Genomic DNA, 17,527 nt, shown 5'->3' on the forward strand with positions numbered 1-17,527 from the left:
GTGGGAGAACAAGTAAACAAGCCAGGACCAGGAGTGGTGTGTTGGACGAGAGGGGAGTTGTTCATGGTACAAGAGAACATCACTGGGTTTGGCTGGAGTGGGGTTTGGAAGGAAGTCCTGCAAGCTGATACCTGAAGGGAGAGACCCTGTTAGGAAAAGGCAAGTGGAAATGGTGTGTAAGAATGCCCAGGGATGTAGGGGGTGGTGGCTCCTTCAAGGAAGTCAAGTAAGCGCTCTATGTTGGGAATGTCACTGGGAATAGGGATGAGGCTTATCAATCAGGTGACTGTCTTGCCTAGACAAGACACCTCTGAGAGTGTCTACAGAATTGATAGGGGTAGGGCAGCAGGTAAATACCTGAGCAAAGTTTATAGTTACCCTACTTCTAAGACATGATTCGGTAGGGATTTTACCCAAGGACCAGTGGTAAATTACTGTGTGATCATTGACCTTGTCTTTGGGGGTTATGAGCCTGGGTCCTGAGGTTTATATCATGTCTCCATCACGTACGGATTGCAAAACTATAGACCAGTCACTGAGGTTTTATAAACCTCAGTTGTGTTATTTGCAAAGTGGGATATTAATAATTCCTGGATTATGACACGGTTTGAATGAATTAATACAACAAAGTACTTAAAATAGTTTCTGGAATGGAGCAGACCCTGCTGCTGTTACTTTAAACAGAGGAACAGCAAGGTCAGGTTTGGGTTTGGAATGATGAGTCTGGATGCAGAGCAGAGAACCAAAAGGAGGGGAGCAAGCCTGGTGCAGAGACACTAGTTAGGAGATGATGCTGTTGGTTGGGAGACTAGCTGGTCATCCCAGTGAGATGATGGAGCAGATCTAGGGCCGTGAAGAGGTGGGATCTGCAGAGGTTCAGAGATCTCAAAGACGTTGAGTCAGGAGACCTTGGTAGGACTTGGGGGAGCGGCAGGAGATACGCTGCTGCTTATCTTGGATTTGGACCAAGTGGATGTGGATCCCAGTCACTGAGAAGAAGCCCAGGAGAAGGGTATGAGGAAGTCGGTGGGTAGCTGGGATAAGGGGCAGGACCTTGGGAGAGAGGTCTGGGAGGTGATGGAGCTGGGGAATGGTCAGCAGGTGGGTAGAACTGAAGCTTGGGATTGGGGGGAGCTGAGAAGAGTCCAGGACTGAAGAGTGGCCTGGGGAGGTGGGTGCATGGCCGGAAATACTAGCTGGGCTGGAAGCAAGGAGCATACATTGGTGGCTCCGAATTTAAGGTAGAGTGTTACCCTGAAGGGAAAGCCTTGCTTCACCTCCTGTATTAGTTTCCTACAGCTTCTGTAACAGATTAACCCAAACTGAGTGGCTTGAAACAACCCAAAAGGATTTGGTTACTGTTTTAGAGACCAGAAGGCCAAAGTCAAGGTGTGGGCAGGGCCAGGCTCTCTCTGAAGGCTGTTCTGGAGAATCTATCCCTTCCTGTGGTATAATGAAGACAATCTCCTCTTTGTCCTTAGCTCCTAACACAAAGATTGAAAAAAATCCTTGGGATTTCTGGAGAGATAGTTGTGCTTTCTTATGCTAATGAGGTGACTCGTGGCAGGGCCCCTACATAGCTTTGGGCTGGGCACTAGTCACCAGAAGGACCAACCACATAATTAAAGGGTTGGAACTTTGCGCCAGCCCAGCCTCTGGGGAGGTGAGGGGAGCCAGAGTTCAGTGCTGAGGCCCATGACTTCCTCCATTGTGCCCACATAATGAAACCCTATAGAAAAGCTCTGGGTATTGAAGCTTGGTAGAGCTTCCTAGTTGGGGACCACACCCATGTGCTGGAAAGGCACCTGAATCCCATGAGGAGAGGTAATGGAAGCTTGACCTGGCTCCCTAGCCCACTCCAGACCTTGCCCTGTGCATGTCTTTCGTTGGGTTGTTCCTGAGCTGTAACCTTTATCCGTGCACACAGAATTCTATTCCTAAGTATAGTGCTTTTGGTGAGTTCTGTGAGTCATTCTAATGGGTTATGGGACCTGACAGGGTTGTAGGAAGCCCTCAGTTTTAGTCAGCTGGGCAGGATTATGGATGGTTTGAGGACACCCAAAACTTGTGGCTACCTCCGAGGTAGGGGCAGTCTTGGGAAGTGCTTTGTCCTTAACTCGTGGGGTCTGTGCTGACCCTGGCTAGTGTCTGAATGGAATAAAATTGTAGTACATCTGGTTGGTATCAAGGAATAGTGTCTGGACTTTCTCTTAGCTTCTGGTGTTGCCAACCGTCCTTGGTGTTCTTGGGCTTGTAGACCCATCCCTCTCTGCCTCTGTCACCATGTCTTTCTCTGAGTATGTCAGCCTACAACATCCACGAAGCACACATTTCAACCCACAACATCATCTTTGCTTCTTGAATTCTGATTTATGACTAAAGCCGTGAATGACTGTCCCATTGTCCCAATCTTACTAACATTTCATACCATCTTAGGGAATTTGTAAAAAACCAGCCTCAAGTATTGACCGTGTGTTCCTGTTTTATTTTTCCTACTGGAGTATAAGCCCCTTGGGGACAAGACTTGTCTGACTGACTTCTCTCTGTTGGCCTCATGACCTTCACACCACCATGCTTGGCTAAAAGTTTATTTTTTATTTTTATTTTATTTTTTATTTTTTATTGCTGGCTAGAAGTTTAATTATCTAGGCAGTGTCTGCTAGGCTTTCAGGGCTCTTTTTAATAAGTCTAATATTTGTACAGTGCACTGGGGTCTTTCATATTCTGATACACCCTCTCTTGGGTGGTGGAGGCGGGCATGCCAAGTCACACACCCAATCCTTTCATTGTGCATAAACCTACCAAGATTGTTTTATAACTTTTCTGTACCTTGAGTAGCTACAGAGGCTGGAGTGAGGGGGAGCTTATATATATAAATATGAATGTGGACACATACATATGCATATTAATTAATTCTTCATTTCCATCTGGTATGCCCCTCTAGCTCCATCTTGATACCCTTCCTGTTTTCTGAATTGTTTCATTATGTTAAGCTCTTTCCTCACTTTTACTTTTGCTTTCTTCTTTCTCTTTACCTTTTTTTTTTTTTTTTTAAAAACCTCTTTGCTTTCCACAAATCTTAAAGTGGTAGGGATTCTGAATCACGGTTAACCATTAGGGTCAGATTGTTGTGAGAAAGCCATTCAGTCTCCCTCCCCATCCCACCCCAACCCCACTGCATCAGAAACTCTGGTTGTATTTCCAGTGACACCCCTCCACCTGCCCTTATACCGCATCTCGTGGTTTTACAGGAAAGTTAGGATAAAGGACTCTGCTGCCGGTTGTTCTTTCATTTTTTAAGATTGTTGGCCTGCCTGTCTTGATTGTCCCCCGTCTCTTTAGATTCTGTGGCATATAATAGAGGAGGGGGGAGATGCTGTGCTCCCTTAGTGGTTATCATCCAGGCATCTAGAACGTGCCTGTTGTATTTCCTTGCAAACACCCCCCCCCCCCTATAACTATTCTGTGAGAGAAATAAGTGGTTTCCCCTCCTATTCAGTAAATGTTTATAGCATTCAGTATTGAAAAAAAAAATACAGAAATAATCCTGGTGGGGTAGATTCAGCTAGAAGGGTGAGCAAGAGAATGCAGCATACAGCCAAGAGGTGCAGTGTCAAAGGTCAGAAAGACTTAGTGTGGGAGAGTGGAATGATCACGAGGACAGTGGTAAGTGTGTAAACTCCGTGCAGTGGGAGCCCCCTCCACTCCCACTTTGTTTCATTTTGTAGGAGCGTGGAGTGGTCAAGAGAAGGGAAAAGATTTGCCCAGGTTTGGCATGGTAGAACCTCATTGAATCGAGGCACTGCCCAGTCCCCAACTGGCCACTGTCAGATCACAGAGAATGCCACAAATGCGCTGAAATTCTCTTCCCTTTCCTTTTGTTGCTTGAGAAGCATCGTGGAGGTGTAATTTGAAAGGGAGCCTTTGAGAGTAGCTCAGAGTTAAATAGGAGGAAGAGCAGACAGTCCGTAGGAAGGGGACCAAGTGTGCGCAGGTGGGAGTAGATGTTATTGGCACAGTGAGTGGGAATGGGGGCGTTTTGTAGAAGGGAGTGTGTGTTGTGGAGCTTGGTGGAAAGTCAGTGCTGGGCGAGACTGGCGTTATGGAGCCATGGAAGTGAAGCCCAGGCGTTGAGAAAGTGGTCTGTTAGGCAGTGAGGAGTTCCTGCAGGCCCTCGAAAAGGAGGAGTGGGGTTACTAGGTACAGTTGTTTTTGGAACAGCACATTAGCTGCTGCATATGGGTAAATTGAAAAAGGGCAGCCCAGAAGGAAGGAGGCCAAAAAAGAGGGTAGAAGCCTCTGGATTTTGAGGCAGATTTGGGCAGCTGGGTAATGGTTTTCTCTGTTACTGTACCTCTTTGATTCATCCCAAAGCTGTGTGTTTGAGCAAGGAATACAACCCTCTCCAGCTGCAAAGGTATAAAAGTAACCATACAGCCCTTCACTAAAACTGCTGTGTAGGCATTTAGGCTCAAAGAGAAGGAAGCTGTAACTTGAGTAGAATGTGATGAGGGATTCTGTTAGGGTAGCAGTTGTACTTATCTGTCCTTGCCATTCTAAGAATGAATACATCATAAAAGGTTCCAAAATGTAATAAAAAGCTAGGAAAATTGGAAAGATGCTCCAAAGTAAGATTATTTTCAGGTATGACTATCTATGTGGAAAACTTCAAAACCCTGAACATAAATAATAATAACAGTAGATCAAGGTTGCCCCACTCAGAAGAAAGGAGTGAATATATTAATATTATATATAGATAGATAGATATAATAGACTTTAGATTAGGAGTGGATATATTAATATTAATGTGTTAATATTAATAATAATATTAATATGTGGAAAACCCCCAAACCCTGAACATAAATAATAATAAGAGTAGATCAAGGTTGTCCCACTCAGAAGAAAGGAGTAAATATATTAATATTACATCTATATAGATACAGTAGACTTCAGGTCAAGGAAAATTTTAGGGATACAAAAAGTGCATAATGATGAAAAAGTTCAGTTCATCGAAAAAGGCCTAATAAGCCTCAATGTGTATGCACCTGGAGAAGAGAGATTCAAAATACGCACAGAAAGAGGTGATAGAGGAGACAAACCTCAAAAAGTCCTGCACAGGGACTTCAGTACTCCCAGTTGTTGATAGAATCAGTAGACAGCAAATTAACAAGGATATAGAAGAACCAAATAACGCTATAAAGGAACTGGATACGATTGACATTTGTAGAACACTCCACCCGATAACGAGAGAATGTATATGCTTTTTTGGTTTTAAGTACATTCCATGTCCAGCATGGAGCCCAGAGCGGGTCTTAAACTCATGACCCTCAGATCAAGACCTGAGCTGAGATCAAGAGTGAGACACTCAACCAACTGAGCCACCCAAGTGCTCCAAGAATGCATATTCAAGTGCCCCTGAGACACTTACCAAAGTTGACCATGCCTGGATCATAAAATAAATCTTAAAAAATTTGAAATCATGCAAACTATGTTCTCTTTTCATAATTGAATTCAACTAAAATTCAGTTACAGAAAGATAACTAAAAATTCCTGATGTCCAACAATACATTTCGAAACAATCCATAAGGCAAAGAGGAGATCTCATGGGAAATTTAAAAATATTTCGAATGAATATGAAAATACAACACATCAAAATTTGTGGGATGCCCCTGAACTTAGAGGGACATTAATAGCCTTAAATGTTTACATTAGAAAAGAAGAAAAGCCACTTTGCAGCAGTGATGACCTCCCCGACAAGAACATGCCCTTCATGAAGGACCTCCTGCACCCATCCCTGGAAGAGAAGAGGAAGCACAAGAAGTGCCTGGTGTAGAACCCCAGCTTCCTGAAGTGCCAGGAATGCTACAAAGTCAACTCTGTCTTTAGCCACACACAAATGGTAGTTTTGTGTTGGCTGTTCGGCTGTCCTCTGCCACCCCACAGGAGGAAAAACAAGGCTTACAGAAGGATGCTTCTTCAGATGAAAGCAACACTAAAAGCCCAAAGAATCAACATGAGTGGTAAACTATCCCAATAAACAGATTATGGATACAAAAAAAAAAAAAAAAAAAAAAGAGAGAGAGAGAGAGAAAGAAAGAAAAAAAGAAGTCTCTAATAATCTAAGCTTTTACCTTAAGAAAATAGAAAAAAGTACAAAATAAAATCAAATTAAACAGAAAGAAGTAATAAAGAATAAAGAGATGACTGGTAATCATGAAATAGCAAAGTAGTAGAGAAGATAAATAAAACTAAAAGATGATGTTCTGAAAAGATCAGTACAGTTGATCTAACAAAACTGACTAGGGAAAAAAAAATAAGACATGGATGACCATTACCAGGAATTAAAGAGAGGATATCACTACAGACTCGACAAGTCTTTAAAAGGATTAAAAAATACTACAGACAACTCTGTAGGTAACTTGCAAAACTTAAACTGTACTTATTCTTTGAAAGCCATAGATTACAAAAATGCACCAAAGAGATAACTAGAATAGTCTTACATCTAAAAGAAATTGAATTCTTTCCAAAACAAACAAACAAACAAACAAAAAACCCTGCAGGTCCAGATGGTTTCACTGGTGAATTCTAAAAAAACATTTAAAGAAATAACATCAGTTCTACACAACTTTGTTCAGAAAATAGAAGAGAACACTTCCTACCTAGTTTGTGAAGGATTCAGCATTACCCTGATAACAAAACCAGACATAGACATTACAAGAAAAGCACAGACCACAGCCCTCATGAAAGTAGATGCAAAAATTCCCCAAATACCAGCAAATCAGATGCAGCAATATATAAGAAAAATAATACACTACGATCAAGTGGGGTTTATCTCAGGAATATATAATTGGTCAAACACTCATAAATTAGTGTAACCTCCCACATTAAATGACAGAAGAAAAAACAAATACTCATATCAACTAGTACAGCAAAAAATATGACCACAAAAAAAAGTATGACAAAATTAAAATCTATTCTATTCTTTTCTTCTTAAACTAGAAATATTAGGAACTTGAATTTTATATAGAATAAAATGCTGGGGAATCTATGAAAAAGCTCCTAGAATTTGTAAGTAAACTTATCAAAGTTTCAAGTTGCAAAATGAACGTACAAAAGTCAGCTGTATTTTTATGTACTTTGAACAATCGGAAATGAGATTTAGAAAACTTTAGGTAAATCTATTAAAATATATGCAGGGTCCGTATATGGAAAACTACAAAACAGTGATGAGAAAAATTAAAGACCTCAACAAATGGGGAGACAGATTATATTCAGGATTACAAGACTCGATTTAGTTATGATGTCAGGTCTCCCTTGTATCGATCTATAGGTTTAATGCAATTTCAGTAAAATTTCAGCAAGATAGTTTTGCACATACAGACAATGTAACTAAAATTTTCATGGAAAGGCAAAGGAACTAGGGTATTAAAAACAAATTTGAAGAAGAAGAATCTCATTGGAGGGGTCTCACTACCCAATTTTAATAATTACTGTAAAGCTACTCTAATCAAGCTGTTATAATCATCATCTGAGATCTTGATGAAGACATATACATTTAGATCAGTTGAACAAAAGAGAGAATCCAGAAAAAGACACATACAGATTCGGTCAGTTGATTTTGGGCAAAGATACAGGGGTCGTTTGATGGAGAAATAATTGGCTTTTCAACAGATGGTTGAACAATTGGTGTTCAACAATGGTGTTGGAACAACTGGACCTCACATAAGTCATAAGTCACGGCTTAACCCACTGAGCATGTCCTGTTTTGTGTCTGGCTTCTCTCAATGTATTATTTTTACAATCCATGTTGTATGTATCTTCTTCTTTAGTATTCCCATTGCTCAACCATAGCCATAATTTGTTTGTTATCCACCTACTGGTGGACATTTGGATTATTTCCAGTTTTGGGCTCTTCTCTGCACATTCTTATATATTGTTGTGAACAGATGATTTTTTTCTTCAGATACATACCCACAAGTATAAATGTTGATCAGTTTTATAAAAAACTGTCAAACGTTTTACCAAAGGGTTTGCATCACTTTAAACCCACGAGTTATGTATGAGTCCAGTTCCTCTGCTACCTGTATCAATACTTGGTATTGCCAGTCCTTTGGATTTTTGTCACTTACTGGTGTGTTGTGGTATCTCATTTGGGTTTATTTGCATTTCACTAATAAGAAAAGATGTCAAAGCTTTTCATGAGCTCACTGGGCATTCAGATACCTTCTTTTGTGAAATGCCCACATAATCTTTTGCCCATACTTGAATTCTCTGCCTCTTCATTATTGATACATAGGTTTCTTTATATATTTTGGCTAGGAATCTTTTTCGTTCGTAACATTCTGCCAGGTTTTGTTTGTTTTTCCTACTTAATGTCTTTTGATGAATGGACATTTTGAATTTTGACAAAATGCATGTTATCAGTTTTTCTTGTAGGGTTAGTAGTTTTTGTATCCCGTCGAAGGAATCATTGCCTATCCCATAGGAGAAAATATTCTTTTTTTTTTATAATTTTTTTTTTTAGATTTTATTTATTTATTTGACAGACAGAGATCACAAGTAGGCAGAGAAGCAGGCAGAGAGAGAGGAAGGGAAGCAGGCTCCCTGCTGAGCAGAGAGCCCGATGTGGGACTCGATCCCAGGACCCTGAGATCATGACCTGAGCCGAAGGCAGCAGCTTAACCCACTGAGCCACCCAGGTGCCCCATAGGAGAAAATATTCTATAGTTTCTTGTAGAGGCTAATTATTGTACCTTTCATAGGTCTATAACCCACCGTAATTAAGTATCTAAGTATATTTTAACATAGTGGTTAATTTTATCTTTTTTTTTTTCTAGATGAACACCCAATTTCCCTGGCCCCATGTACTGAAAAGCCCATCCTTTCCCCACTGTATTACACTAATTTCTCAGCCCCAAGTCAATGGACAGTATATGCAAGTCTGTTTCTGGACTGTGTTTCTGTTGCATTTTACCCATCTTTTACATGTTTTAAATCTTTTGTAACTACTCCATATTTTATAACACATTTTAAAAACTTCCACTTAAAAAAAAAAGAAAAAAAAAGTTACTAGTTATGGGAGGTGGAAACTGTTTCATTAAGACTTAGCTTCACATTATGACCTGGGAAGTAGATTATTAAACTGTTGTTGATGCTATACTGCGTGCCTGGCATTATCATGAGAACACAAAAATGAGTAACAGGGCAAAACTATAAAACTACTAGAAGATAACAAGAGAAAACCTGGATGACCTTAGGTGTGACATGACTTTTTTTTTTTTTTTTTAAGATTTATTTATTTGAGAGAGAGCGAGAGAGAGAGAGAGTGGGAGTGGGAGGGGAGAGAGAATCTCCGTGCCAACACAAAGTCCAATGCTGGGCTCAGTCTCACGACCCTGAGATCATGACCCGAGCTGAAATCAAGAGTTGGATGCTTAACTGACTGAGCCACCCAGACACCCAGTGACTATGTAGATATAAAACTAAAGACATGATCCATGAAAGAAATAATTGACAAGCTGGATTTTGTGAAAATTAAAATTTTCTGCTCTGCAGAAGTTCTCTTGACAGTGTGAAATCCTCTGCACATACTTAATTTAGATTCTGTGACTCTTCATTACTGATTGGTAGGTGTTCTTTATGTATTTTGGTAGAAATCCTCTGTTTACATTACTAAGAATGCATCTGTCAGTTGTTTGCTTTTTCTACCTTCTTAATGTCTTTTGATGGACAGAAGCTTTTCATTTTGACAAAATGCAAGTTATCATTTTTATTATCTTAACAGTGTCAAGAGAACAAGAAGATGAGCCACAGACTGGGAGGAAGTACTGCAAAAGACACATTTGATAAAGGACTGTTATCTCCAAAATAAAAAACAAAAAACAAAAAACAAAAAGCAACTCTTAAAACTCACCAATAAAGAAAACAACCCAGCTAAATAATGGGACCAAAGGTCTTACTAGACACCTCACCGAGGTAGATATATGGATCGCAAATGAGCATATGGAAAGATTCTTCACATCAAAGGTTAAGGAAATGTGAATTAAACAATGGTGCAATACCACTGCACACCTGTTAGAATAGTCAAAAAGTGAAAGAAGCCAATCTGGAAAGGCTACATATTATGATTCCAGCTATATGAGGTTCTGGAAAAGGCAAAACTATGGAGGCAATTAAAAGACCAGTTGTTGCTAGGTATTTGGAGGAGGAGAAGGCATGAATAGGCAGAGCACAGAAGACTTTTAAGGCAGTGAAAGAACACTACATTACTCTACTGATGAAAACATGTCATCATTGAGTTGGGGCTTTGTCAAGACACAGAATGTACAGTACCAAGTGTGAATCTTAATGTGAACTATGGACTTCAGATGCTAATGATGGATCAGTGTAGGTTCATCGACTGTGACAAATGTACCACTCTTTTTTCATAACATCTGTGGCACTAACGGATAGATTTTGCTTTCTGTCTTCTTACATCTCATGAACTCTTAACTTGGTAAGATCTACAACTTAGTGTGATGCTCTAACATACTGTTCTGTCTGGCAGTCGCCCCTCACAATTGATAATCACCAACAGGTTGTTTCTTGGGAGGGCGTGGTTGTCTTTGTGATAAAATGAGTCTTCCAGAGTCCCAAGTTCCTTAATACTTCCAATCAACTTGACCCTTAAACACTCTAGAAGGACTTCCTGTGATTTGTGTGCCTGCACCTGAGGAGGTAAGCCCTCCTAGAGGAAGTGGCTCCACAAGGCAGATTGCTACCACTGTGAGTTCTTCACCACCCAACTCAAGTGCGCCCCCCGCTGGTCCCTCTGAATCCTGCCATCTGCCAGATCTATTTGCTCATGCGTTCTCCAAAACAATGGCATTTCTTTTTCCACTTCCCTCAAACTTCCATCTTCCAGCACTTTCACTCATGGCCACCCTCACCTACTCTCTAGAGGAAATTGAAGCTCTATTAGATGGATGGGATAACCTCATTTTCCACTGTGAAGTCAAAGACCACCTAAATTTCCGAGAATTTCTCTCTTCCTAATGGAGGAGGTGTCCTATTTTCTGTCTTCCTATTCTTCAGTCTCTGCTCTTGGCCATATCTCGTCCTGAATCTTGTCATGCTAGCGAGTACCCCTTCTGTCTTCTGTATATTCAACTCCTCTTTCAAGTAGTTGGTTCCACCTGCGTTTGAATATGTTTGGTCCCTTCCATATCAGCAACAAAACGTCCCTTGATCCTCTCCAACCCCCACTTACCTCTCCTATCCAGATTTTTGGGAAAGACTTGTTTGTATTCAGTGTCTCCATTACTTTGCCTCACATTCACTCTGTATCCCACTTTCTCTGGCTTCTGGCTCTATTCCTTGCCCACACAATTCTGCCTGAACTCAGTAAGGTACCAAAGAGGCAGCAGATTTCATATTGCTAAGTTTCATGGACATCTTTGAGTCTTTATTATTTTTTCAGCAGCATTTGGTATTGTTGATCACTTTTTCTCGAAAGTTTTTCTTTTTTTAATCCTCCTTGGCTTCAGTGATACCATATTCTGCTGGTGCTCTTCCTGTTTTTCTGGCCATTCCTTATCTGTCTCCATTGCAGGAAATAATGGATTTCCTCATGGATCGTTCTATAATCTCTCCCTATGCAATTTCCTTCATGCCCTTGGCTTCGGTGACCATTCTATGCAGATGACTCACACTTCTCATAGTCCTCTTCGAGCTGCAAATAGCAGATCCACAGGACTTTTCATGTCATGGAAAAGAATTTGAATTTTGAGCAAAGTAGTAGTAGGATTTTATTATCTTTTTAAGAAGATCAGTCTTCTTCTTGCTGTGTGCAGAATAAATAGAGGCAAGAGTGGAAGCAGGGAAACCTATTAGAAGGTTAATATCCAGAAAAGAAGTCATGGGGACATCTCCAGGGGAATATTCAAAGATGCCTCATACTCAACGTTTCTGAGGCTTATTTCACAGTCTTCTACCTGGCCTTCCCTACTGTAGTGTCTGCCTGATCACCATCTGTCTGGTTAGACTGCTCAGATACCTCGACCCCACCTGTCTTAGTAGTTGGGGCTACTGTGATAAAATACCATATACTCATTGGCTTATAAACATCAGAAATTTATTTCTTATAGTTCTGGAGGCTCCAAGTCCAAGACCCGAGGTACCAGCATGGTCAGGTTCTGGTAAGAACCCTCTTCCTGGTTCACAGGTGGCATCATCTTCTATGTTCACACATGGTGGAAGGGGCCAAGGATCTCTTTGGAACCTCTTTCTATAAGAACATTCATCTCATTCATGAAGACTCCACCCTCATGACCAAAGGCTCCATCTCCACTATCATCTTTGGGACTTAGGATTTCAACATAAGAATGTTTCAGGGACACAGACATTCAAACCATCATACCACCTCTTCCTTCCAGTTCACCATCATGCACTCTGGTCTCCTTCCACTGTTTTTTATACAGTAGCTTTAGTAGTCTTCACAATGCAGATCTGATGTCATCCCCAGGCCTTTTTTTTTTTTTTTTTTTTTTTTTTTTTAAAGTGCTGTTTATACCACTCTGAAGGTAATGACTAAAAGCTTTGCTATGACCATATCAGGTTCTTCACAGTCTGGCCTTGATGTACCTCTGAAACCTCCTTTCCTCCCTCCCCCCACTTTTGCTTCTGCATTGCTCTACCTTCTGCTTGCACTGTTCTCTGCCACCCTGATCCCTGTTGCCTAGACATATACTGTCATTCTAGAATCTTGGCTAAAGTATTATTTTTGGTGAAGATTTCCCATCGTGCTTGACCCCCATTTAGGACAGAGTCTCTTATTATTTTTCTTGTAGAACCAGATCTCTTTCTTTTTGAAGGCTTCTCTTTATTTCTCAGATATATACTAACTTATAGAGTAATTTGATTACTATCTTTTAATGACATTAAAGATTGTTTTCATCAGCATTCTCCAGAGAAACAGAATCAATAGGGTGTATGCATGTGGACAAGAGAGGGATTTATTTTAAGGAACTGGCATGTGTTGGTGGAATCTGGCAAGTCTAAAATCTGTAGGGCAGGCCAGCAGGCTGGAGACCTAGGGGACAGCTGATGTTGCAGTCTTGAGTCTGAAGGCAGTTTGGAGGCAGAATTCATTCTTCTTCAGGGGACCCCAGTCTTTTCTGTAAAGACCTTCAACTGATTGGAGGAGGCCCACCCACATTATGGAGGGTGCTGTAGACTGGATGTTTGTGTTCCCCCAAAATTCATTCATTAAGACTTGTTCCTCAGTGTGATGGTACTTAGAGATGGAACCATTGGGAGGTGATTGCAGATGAGGGTGGAGCCATCATAACGGGATTATTGCTCTTATAAAAGAGACCCCAGAGAGATTCCTGTTCTCTTCTGGAACACGAAGACCCAGTGAAAAGACAGTATCTCTGAACCAGGAAGCAGGTCCTTACCATACATGGAATCTGCTGACACCTTGATCATGGTCTTCTAGCCCCCAGAACTGTGAGAAATAAGTTTCTCTTGTTGATAGGGCCACCTAGTCTATGGTATTCTGTTATAGCAACCCACATGGACAAAGACAGAGTGTAATCTACTATAAATCTACTGATTTAAATGTTACTCCCATCTAAAAAATACCTTCGCAGCAACACCTCGACTGATATTTGACCCAAAACTGGATACCATTGACTAACCAAGTTGACACATAAAATTAACCATCCCAGGTTAATGTCTTAGCCCAACATTGTATGATCAATAGAAGGCTCTCAATAAATATTGATTGTATGGATTTGGGAGTGTTGAATTTCTAGATTTTCTTTTTTAAATTTTTAAATTTTAAATTTTTATTTTTAATTGTTATTTTTTATTATGTTATGTTAGTCACCATTAGTTTTTGATGCAGTGTTCCAAGATTCCTTGTTTACATGTAACACCCAGGGCTCCATGCAATACATGCTCTCCCTAATACCCATCACCAGGCTCACCCATCCCCGACCCCCTCTCTTCTAAAACCTTTGGTTTGTTTCTCCGAGTCCATAGTCTCTCATGGTTCGTCTCCCCTGCCGATTCCTGCCCCCCGCTTCATTTTTCCCTTCCTTCTCCTAATGTCCTCCATGCAATTCCTTATGTTCCACAAGTAAGCGAAACCATATGATAATTGACATTCTCTGCTTGACTTATTTCACTCAGCACAATCTCCTCCAGTCCCATCCATGTTGATGCAAAAGTTGGGTATTCACCCTTTCTGATGGCTACATAATATTCCATTGTATGTATTGACCACATCTTCTTTATCCATTTGTCTGCTGAAGGGCATCTCCGCTCTTTCCACAGTTTGTCTAGATTTTCTACCCACAGTCAACAACACCAGTGAGGGTGATGTGTTTCGTAGGTGCGTGCACTGTTCTTCCTGGTCATTCTTTGTGTTCTTTCTAAAGTATTTTTTTGCTAAAGACTTTTTTGATACAAGAAATATTTCTAATTTTTGACAAATTTGCTTCTTTGTAACTCACTAGTCCCTCTTAGTTTTCTTTTTTCTTTTTCTTTTTTTTTTTTTAAAGATTTATTTATTTGAGAGAGAGCACTCGAGCCTGCAAGGGGAGCAGCGCAGCAGAGGCAGACAATCCCCAAGCAGACTCTCCACTGAGTGTGAAGCCTGACATCCGGTTTAATTCTATGTCCCTGGGATCGTGACCTGAGCTGAAATCAAGAATCAGATGCTTAGTGGGCTGAGTCACTCAGGCACCCCTTTTACCTTGTTTCTTTACAAATTTTCTTAAAGAGTCTCATAAGGAAGCTTTATCAGCCATTTGACTTAATCATTTGATTTGCTCTTCTCTGGTCTTCCTCTTTGTGTCTTTTTCCTGTTTTCTTGGACGTAGTAACCAGAGCCAATTTTGTGCCCATGTAGCTGAACCATGACTTTATTTGAGGAGATAATTGCGTTTTTATTTCCCAGTGCTCTTAAGTTTTATTGGCCATTTTGGCTACAGAAGCACATAGTGCTGAATTTTCTGTTTCTAAAACCAAACTCATTCTGGCCCCATCTCCAGAGTTTTCTATTTCTGTCACTGGTGCCAGACACTGAGACAAGAATGCTTGGAGTCATCCTTGACTTTTCCACCCCCACCGTTACCATTCAACTACAAGATTCTCTCGGTTCTTTCTTGAAAATATGGTCCCTGAAAACGGATCCTTTTATTTTTCCATTTCTTCCAACAAGCCCTCCTGGACTTTTGCATAATAATGGATTTATTATTGGTTGTTTCTACCACTGTATTCTCCCAGCTTCAACCTGCTGTAGCCCACAATGCCAGGGGAGTGTTCCTGAGTGTTAGCTTGAGTATACTTTCTTCTCCCTGACACTTAGTCATGCACTTTATTTCCTTGCTTTATTGGACCTTCCGTGCAGATGGTTTATGTTCATCTAACTTTTCAGATCATGGCCTGTATCCTTATATATTTAATCCCCTTTTGGCTCTTTTTCCATAGAGTCAAATGTGTTGTCTATAGTCTGTCTATTCTTATAAGCTGTGTCTTGTCATTTTGGGTATTTACAGGAATTGTACTCTGGGTCTCATTTTGTTTTAGATACATCACCACCTTTCAGATCTATCCATGATGCAGTGGGAACGTACTCTCCAGTGCTTCTAATTGCTGTTTTTCTGTTATTCATGTCGCTGTCTGCATTTGTTAGAGTTTAGTACTTTTCTCTGTAGAGATCTAATATATTGGTTAATTTCTTTATATTTCATGGTTTATATTGTTCTTGTGATTAGCATATTATTAGGGTTTATTCTGTAGTTGGGTTTATATTATATTTGCTACAGAGTAATGAGATTTGATGTTTTATAAGTTATCCTTTGTCAGCAACCTTGACGGAGTCTCTTATTCATTCTCATAGTTAGCTGTGTATGAACATTACTTAATATTACATTGAACTGTATGGTGTTACTGATATTTGACCATTTTTGCCTATAGCATTATAAAAGCTAGCTTCAAATGTTTCAACCTAAAAATGATTATGCTTTGGTTTTTAAATTAAAAAAAAATTTTTAAAGATTATATTATTTGCAAATCATGATACAGTTTTTTTCTTATTTTAAACCTTTTAATTCTTTTCTTTCTCTAGGTCTTTTAGAAGTTTTAGACCATGTTAAATAGCACTGCTAATGAGTACTACAGAGCTTTCCTGTTAACTATATTTGTCCTAGTTTTTTGGTTCATGTGTAGATAATCTATCAAGTCTAAGAAGTTCCTTCTTTTCCTAGTTTGCAATGAAATATTTTCTTTGAAAAACAAAAATCTCAAATAGATACCGAATTACATGGTCTTTATGTATCCACTGAGATAGTCATAAAAAATTTCTCCTTTATTATTTATACCTATAGTCCATGAAATTGATAAATGATTTTTAAGTTGAATTATCTTGGCATTATTGGGATAAAGACTATTTGATTATGATATATTTTCAAAATATGCAGTTGGATTTGTTTAGTATTTTATTTTGGGTTTGTATATCACATTCATGAGGAAACTGGCCTATAGCTGTATTTTCTTATAATCCTTTTGTGGCTTAGAAATCAAGTTTGGAAAGTAGTCTTGTTAAATAAGCTTGACAACTTTCATATCTATTTTCTGGAACAGTATGTATAAAGTCAGTATTTTTTGTTCCTTCAAGGGGTAGCTCACCTAAAAATGATTGTGTCTTGGAGTCTGTCATCCGTAAGAGTAAATAGCCAGTCAGTTTGACAGCAAAATGAGCTTATTTGGGGATAGCAGAGAATTACAACTGGGGACATGCAGAGAGTGCAGGCACGGAAGAACAGAAGCATCTTTTAGAGAGGAAAGAAGGTGAGGAGAAACTGTTGAAATAAAAGTCCACTGGAATAGAGGGAGAGCTGGGGGCTCTGGGGACTTCTCATTGGCTGGGTTGCAGTGGTTCTCATAGGCTGGGTTCTGGTCATTCTCATTGGCTGGGTTCAGGTACTTCTTATTGGCTGGGTTGTTGCTGGGCAAGGAGAAACTTCCTTCCCCCTCCAGGGTAGTAAGGGGAGCTTCTTTCTGTGTAGGAAAGGCTTCCTCCTGCTGGAGTCTGCAAACAGTAGCAGGTGGTGGTGGTGAGAGCTTTCCCTTCTGAGCTTTCTGAATCCATTTTCAATGAGGTATCCCTTGTTCATTTTCACAGGTCCAAACTACCTGTCTAACCTAACCTTTACTGTGTTCTTCTATCCAATGAAAGTGCCACATTGTTCCTGTTTCTGTCTCACATGTTTCCTCTTGCTCTCCTTGACCTAGTGACTCCATTTTCCTCTTTCTGACTTACCCTCCAAGGACCAGTGTACCTCCCAAATCATTCTTGAGCATCACCCTTCCTACAGCATTTGTTGTCTGTTTCACTCTTTGACCCTTAGCATTAGTTCTTTGCCTGATTATTTATCCCCATGTAGTTAAGTGCCTAGGAGCCCTCCACGGCCCTCCCCTATAAACCTGAATTTTAAGCCTCAAACACACTGCTGGGAGTTTATTAGAAGCTCTCCTG

The 17,527-nt window shown here is 40.1% G+C and overlaps 1 protein-coding gene and 1 pseudogene across 5 annotated transcripts in view; both read left to right on the plus strand.

The window, feature by feature from the left end:
* Nucleotides 1-17,527, plus strand: part of ARHGAP44 (Rho GTPase activating protein 44) — a 166,454-nt gene that overhangs the window by 16,506 nt on the left and 132,421 nt on the right. The gene's annotated exons all lie outside the window — the stretch shown is intronic.
* LOC116576998 lies at nucleotides 4,845-5,996 on the plus strand (annotated as a pseudogene).

This window comes from Mustela erminea, chromosome 18 (assembly GCF_009829155.1).
Source record: "Mustela erminea isolate mMusErm1 chromosome 18, mMusErm1.Pri, whole genome shotgun sequence".
NCBI lineage: Eukaryota > Metazoa > Chordata > Mammalia > Carnivora > Mustelidae > Mustela > Mustela erminea.